This window comes from Blennius ocellaris, assembly GCF_963422515.1.
Source record: "Blennius ocellaris genome assembly, chromosome: 6".
Lineage (NCBI taxonomy): Eukaryota > Metazoa > Chordata > Actinopteri > Blenniiformes > Blenniidae > Blennius > Blennius ocellaris.
In genome coordinates this window covers 225,177-231,999 of record NC_137655.1, presented here as the reverse complement: position 1 = coordinate 231,999, position 6,823 = coordinate 225,177, and the positions used below count along the sequence as shown (strand labels likewise).

At 47.0% G+C, this 6,823-nt stretch overlaps 1 protein-coding gene across 1 annotated transcript in view; it reads left to right on the top strand.

Annotated features, from left to right (window-relative positions):
* The first annotated feature begins 437 nt into the window (after positions 1 to 437).
* Positions 438 to 6,823, top strand: part of LOC308131347 (titin-like) — a 224,561-nt gene continuing 218,175 nt past the window's right edge. Inside the window, 1 exon segment of the mRNA XM_080498075.1 lies at positions 438 to 612. The gene's annotated coding sequence lies outside the window, so the exon portion shown is untranslated.

Here is a 6,823-nt window from a genome sequence, read left to right as displayed (position 1 = left end):
GATGACATCACGGGGTGAAGGAAAGGAGTTAAGGAAAGGAGTTAGGAGGCTTCCTGAAGGAGTTAAGGAGTCCTCTTCCTCTTTCTTGTCCTCTTCCTCCTCTTCTTCCTCCTCCTCCTCCTCTTCCTTGCCCTCTTCCTCCTCCTCTTCCTCTTCCTTGTCCTCTCCCTCCTCCTCCTCTTCCTTGTCCTCTTCCTCCTCTTCCTCTTCCTCCTCCTCTTCCTTCTTCATTTGTTTATTATTTATATTTGTTTTTATTATTGAACTATTGCAAACATTAGTCCTCCTGTCTCTCTTCTGACTGGCTGTTGCTCCTGCCTGTCTGTGCTGAATGCCCGCCCCCTGCAGTGGAGCAGGTGTGGAGGCCCCGCCCCCCAGTGATGTCAGCGAGGTATAAAGGCCGGGGTCGGGGGTGCGGCTCGCTGCAGACTCAGCTTCCCGGGAGAGCTGAGCAGGAGGAGGAGGAGGAGCACATCGACGGGGCACCGGCCTGCACCTCCGTGAGGCCCCGCGGGTCCCGAGGACTCTCTTCTGCACGCGTTCCGGATCCAGACCACCACAGACCGCCACAGACCGCCACAGACCCCCACGGGGTCCCGGGCACCTTCACCAGTAAGTCCCCACTTTCAGTGTGTTTCCTGGGTTCTCTGAGTGTGTGTGTGTGTGTGTGTGTGTGTGTGTGTGTGTGTGTGTGTGTGTGTGTGTGTGTGTGTGTGTGTGTGTGTGTGTGTGTGTGTGTGTGTGTGTGTGAGTGTGAGTGTCTGTGTGTGTGTGTGTGTGCGTGTGTGTGTGTGAAAGAAGGTGATAGGGGTCCCAGAATAGACCTGACTGACCTGCGGCGGCGCCTGATGGCTTTTTAAGGGAATCAGCTGCGGAGCTGCTGCCTCCTGAAATGTGCACATGGTGGCTGTCAGTCAGAGGGGGGGGCATCAGGGGCAACAGGGGGGTGCAGGGGTATTTATATTTACAGAGCGGCGTCCTGCGTTAACTCCCCCCGACAGCTGCGCCGTATTTTTAGATGCCGTCCAGCTTCCATCTGATGACATCAGCAGCGTCCGCATGCTCTGATTGGTCCTCACAGGCTGCAGTCTGTACAGGTGTACTCGAGTACTGACAGTTACAGTTACTGTTCCAGCGTATTGAACTGTGTTCAGTTACTGTTCCAGCGTATTGAACTGTGTTCAGTTACAGTTACTGTTCCAGTGTATTGAACTGTGTTCAGTTACAGTTACTGTTCCAGTGTATTGAACTGTGTTCAGTTACTGTTCCAGCATATTGAACTGTGTTCAGTTACAGTTACTGTTCCAGTGTATTGAACTGTGTTCAGTTACAGTTAATGTTCCAGTGTGTTGAACTGTGTTCAGTCACAGTTACTGTTCCAGTGTATTGAACTGTGTTCAGTTACAGTTACTGTTCCAGTGTGTTGAACTGTGTTCAGTTACAGTTACTGTTCCAGTGTGTTGAACTGTGTTCAGTCACAGTTACTGTTCCAGTGTGTTGAACTGTGTTCAGTTACAGTTACTGTTCCAGTGTGTTGAACTGTGTTCAGTCACAGTTACTGTTCCAGTGTATTGAACTGTGTTCAGTCACAGTTACTGTTCCAGTGTGTTGAACTGTGTTCAGTTACAGTTACTGTTCCAGTATGTTGAACTGTGTTCAGTTACAGTTACTGTTCCAGTGTGTTGAACTGTGTTCAGTTGCAGTTACTGTTCCAGTGGATTGAACTGTGTTCAGTTACAGTTGCTGTTCCAGTGTATTGAACTGTGTTCAGTCACAGTTACTCTTCCAGTGTATTGAACTGTGTTCAGCTACAGTTACTGTTCCAGTGTGTTGAACTGTGTTAAGTTACAGATACTGTTCCAGTGTATTGAACTGTGTTCAGTTACAGTTACTGTTCCAGTGTATTGAACTGTGTCCAGTTACAGTTACTGTTCCAGTGTATTGAACTGTGTTCAGTCACAGTTACTGTTCCAGTGTATTGAACTGTGTCCAGTAACAGTTACTGTTCCAGTGTATTGAACTGTGTTCAGTTACAGTTACTGTTCCAGTGTATTGAACTGTGTTCAGTTACTGTTCCAGCGTATTGAACTGTGTTCAGTTACAGTTACTGTTCCAGTGTATTGAACTGTGTTCAGTTACAGTTGCTGTTCCAGTGTATTGAACTGTGTTCAGTTACAGTTACTGTTCCAGTGTATTGAACTGTGTCCAGTTACAGTTACTGTTCCAGTGTATTGAACTGTGTTCAGTTACAGTTACTGTTCCAGTGTATTGAACTGTGTTCAGTTACAGTTACTGTTCCAGTGTATTGAACTGTGTCCAGTTACAGTTACTGTTCCAGTGTATTGAACTGTGTTCAGTTACTGTTCCAGTGTATTGAACTGTGTTCAGTTACAGTTACTGTTCCAGTGTATTGAACTGTGTCCAGTTACAGTTACTGTTCCAGTGTATTGAACTGTGTTCAGTCACAGTTACTGTTCCAGTGTATTGAACTGTGTTCAGTTACTGTTCCAGCGTATTGAACTGTGTTCAGTTACAGTTACTGTTCCAGTGTGTTGAACTGTGTTCAGTTACAGTTACTGTTCCAGTGTATTGAACTGTGTTCAGTTACAGTTACTGTTCCAGTGTGTTGAACTGTGTTCAGTTACAGTTACTGTTCCAGTGTATTGAACTGTGTCCAGTTACAGTTACTGTTCCAGTGTATTGAACTGTGTTCAGTCACAGTTACTGTTCCAGTGTATTGAACTGTGTCCAGTAACAGTTACTGTTCCAGTGTATTGAACTGTGTTCAGTTACTGTTCCAGTATATTGAACTGTGTCCAGTTACAGTTACTGTTCCAGTGTATTGAACTGTGTCCAGTTACAGTTACTGTTCCAGTGTATTGAACTGTGTTCAGTTACAGTTACTGTTCCAGTGTATTGAACTGTGTTCAGTTACAGTTACTGTTCCAGTGTGTTGAACTGTGTCCAGTAACAGTTACTGTTCCAGTGTATTGAACTGTGTTAAGTTACAGTTACTGTTCCAGTGTATTGAACTGTGTTCAGTTACAGTTACTGTTCCAGTGTATTGAACAGTGGAGCGGTGGTGAACTGGTAGTGAAGTGGTGAACTGGTAGTGAAGTGGTGGTGAACTGGTGAAGTGGTAGTAAAGTGGCGAAGTGGTGGTGAACTGGTAGTGAATTGGTGAACTGGTAGTGAAGTGGTGAAGTGGTAGTGAAGTGGTGAAGTGGTTATGAACTGGTAGTGAAGTGGTGGTGAACTGGTAGTGAAGTGGTGGTGAACTGGTAGTGAAGTGGTGATGAACTGGTAGTGAGGTGGTGAAGTGGTGGTGAAGTGGTGAACTGGTAGTGAGGTGGTGAAGTGGTGGTGAAGTGGTGAACTGGTAGTGAACTGGTAGTGAAGTGGTGGTGAACTGGTAGTGAAGTGGTAGTGAAGTGGTGGTAAAGTGGTGGTGAACTGGTAGTGAAGTGGTGGTGAAGTGGTGGTGAAGTGGTGGTGAACTGGTAGTGAAGTGGTGGTGAAGTGGTGGTGAAGTGGTGGTGAACTGGTAGTGAACTGGTAGTGAAGTGGTGGTGAACTGGTAGTGAGGTGGCGGTGAAGTGGTGGTGAACTGGTAGTGAGGTGGTGGTGAACTGGTGGTGAACTGGTAGTGAACTGGTAGTGAAGTGGTGGTGAACTGGTAGTGAAGTGGTGGTAAAGTGGTAGTGAAGTGGTGGTGAACTGGTAGTGAAGTGGTGGTGAAGTGGTGGTGAAGTGGTGGTGAACTGGTAGTGAGGTGGTGGTGAACTGGTAGTGAGGTGGTGGTGAACTGGTGGTGAACTGGTAGTGAACTGGTAGTGAAGTGGTGGTGAACTGGTAGTGAATTGGTGAACTGGTAGTGAAGTGGTGAAGTGGTAGTGAAGTGGTGAAGTGGTTATGAACTGGTAGTGAAGTGGTGGTGAACTGGTAGTGAAGTGGTGGTGAACTGGTAGTGAAGTGGTGATGAACTGGTAGTGAGGTGGTGAAGTGGTGGTGAAGTGGTGAACTGGTAGTGAGGTGGTGAAGTGGTGGTGAAGTGGTGAACTGGTAGTGAACTGGTAGTGAAGTGGTGGTGAACTGGTAGTGAAGTGGTAGTGAAGTGGTGGTAAAGTGGTGGTGAACTGGTAGTGAAGTGGTGGTGAAGTGGTGGTGAAGTGGTGGTGAACTGGTAGTGAAGTGGTGGTGAAGTGGTGGTGAAGTGGTGGTGAACTGGTAGTGAACTGGTAGTGAAGTGGTGGTGAACTGGTAGTGAGGTGGCGGTGAAGTGGTGGTGAACTGGTAGTGAGGTGGTGGTGAACTGGTGGTGAACTGGTAGTGAACTGGTAGTGAAGTGGTGGTGAACTGGTAGTGAAGTGGTGGTAAAGTGGTAGTGAAGTGGTGGTGAACTGGTAGTGAAGTGGTGGTGAAGTGGTGGTGAAGTGGTGGTGAACTGGTAGTGAGGTGGTGGTGAACTGGTAGTGAGGTGGTGGTGAACTGGTGGTGAACTGGTAGTGAACTGGTAGTGAAGTGGTGGTGAACTGGTAGTGAAGTGGTAGTGAAGTGGTGGTAAAGTGGTAGTGAAGTGGTGGTGAACTGGTAGTGAAGTGGTGGTGAAGTGGTGGTGAAGTGGTGGTGAACTGGTAGTGAGGTGGTGGTGAACTGGTGGTGAACTGGTAGTGAACTGGTAGTGAAGTGGTGGTGAACTGGTAGTGAGGTGGTGGTGAACTGGTAGTGAGGTGGTGGTGAAGTGGTGGTGAACTGGTAGTGAGGTGGTGGTGAACTGGTGGTGAACTGGTAGTGAAGTGGTGGTGAACTGGTAGTGAAGTGGTGAACTGGTAGTACAGTGGTGGTGAAGTGGTGGTGAACTGGTAGTGAAGTGGTGGTGAACTGGTGGTGAACTGCTAGTGAGGTGGTGAACTGGAAGTGAAGTGGTGGTGAACTGGTAAACTGGTGGTGAACTGGTAAAGTGGTGGTGAACTGCTTGTGAGGTGGTGGTGAATTTGTAGTGAACTGGTAGTGAGGTGGTGGTGAATTTGTAGTGAACTGGTGAACTGCTAGTGAAGTGGTGGTGAACTGGTAGTGAAGTGGTGAAGTGGTAGTGAAGTGGTGAAGTGGTGGTGAACTGGTAGTGAACTGGTGAAGTGGTAGTGAAGTGGTGAAGTGGTGGTGAACTGGTAGTGAGTTGGTGACTTGGTGGTGAAGTGGTAGTGAACTGGTGGCCAAGTGGTGGTGAACTGGTAGTGAATTGGTGAACTGGTAGTGAGGCGGTGAACTGGTAGTGAAGTGGTAGTGAAGTGGTGAAGTGGTGATGAACTGGTAGTGAGGTGGTGAAGTGGTGAACTGGTAGTGAGTTGGTGAAGTGGTGGTGAAATGGTAGTGAAGTCGTAGTGAAGTGGTGAAGTGGTGGTGAACTGGTAGTGAGGTGGTGAACTGGTAGTACAGTGGTGGTGAACTGGTGGTGAACTGCTAGTGAGGTGGTGAACTGGTAAACTGGTGGTGAACTGGTAGTGAAGTGGTGAACTGGTAGTGAGGTGGTGAACAGGTAGTGAGGTGGTGAACTGGTAGTGAAGTGGTGTTGAACTGGTAGTGTGGTGGTGAACTGGTAGTGAAGTGGTGCTGAACTGGTAGTGATGTGGTGAACTGGTAGTGAAGTGGTGCTGAACTGGTAGTGAGGTGGTGAACTGGTAGTGAAGTGGTGCTGAACTGGTAGTGAGGTGGTGAACTGGTAGTGAAGTGGTGTTGAACTGGTAGTGTGGTGGTGAACTGGTAGTGAAGTGGTGCTGAACTGGTAGTGATGTGGTGAACTGGTAGTGAGGTGATAAACTGGTGATGAATTGGTAGTGAAGTGGTGGTGAACTGGTAGTGAAGTGGTGGTGAATTAGTGGTGAGCTGGTCAATTGGTGGTGAACTGGTCCTGGGTGGTTAAAACTTGGTTATTTTAAACACTGGTCAAACTCTAACGGACTGTTAAACATGCTTCGTTGAAAACATGGTGAGTTGTCCTGTCAAAGTTGACGTCACTGGTTGACGCCGCTGGTTAATGTCACTGGTTAACATCACTGGTTAATGTCACTAGTTAACGTCATTGCTTGATCTCACTGGTTAACGTCACTGCTTGATGTCACTGGTTAATGTCACTGCTTGATGTCACTAGTTAACATCACTGCTTGATGTAACTGCTTGATGTCACTGGTTAATGTCACTGGTTAATGTCACTGGTTAATGTCACTGGTTGATGTCACTGGTTGTCACTGATTGATGTCACAGGTTAATATCACTGGTTAACGTCACTGCTTGATGTCACTGGTTGTCACTGATTGATGTCACAGGTTAATGTCACTGGTTAATGTCACTGGTTAACGTCACTGCTTGATGTCACTGGTTGTCACTGATTGATGTCACAGGTTAATGTCACTGCTTGATGTCACTGGTTGTCACTGATTGATGTCACAGGTTAATGTCACTGGTTAATGTCACTGGTTAACGTCACTGCTTGATGTCACTGGTTGTCACTGCTTGATGTCACAGGTTAATGTCACTGGTTGATGTCACTGGTTAACGTCACTGGTTAACGTCACTGCTTGATGCCACTGGTTAATGTCACTGCTTGATGTAGCTGGTTAATGTCACTGCTTGATGTCACTGTTTAATGTCACTGGTTAATGTCACTGTTTAATGTCACTGCTTGATGTCACTGTTTAATGTCACTGGTTAATGTCACTGGTTAACGTCACTGCTTGATGTCACTGGTTAACGTCACTGCTTGATGTCACTGCTTGATGTCACTGCCTGATGTCACTGGTTAATGCCACTGGTTAATGTCACTGCT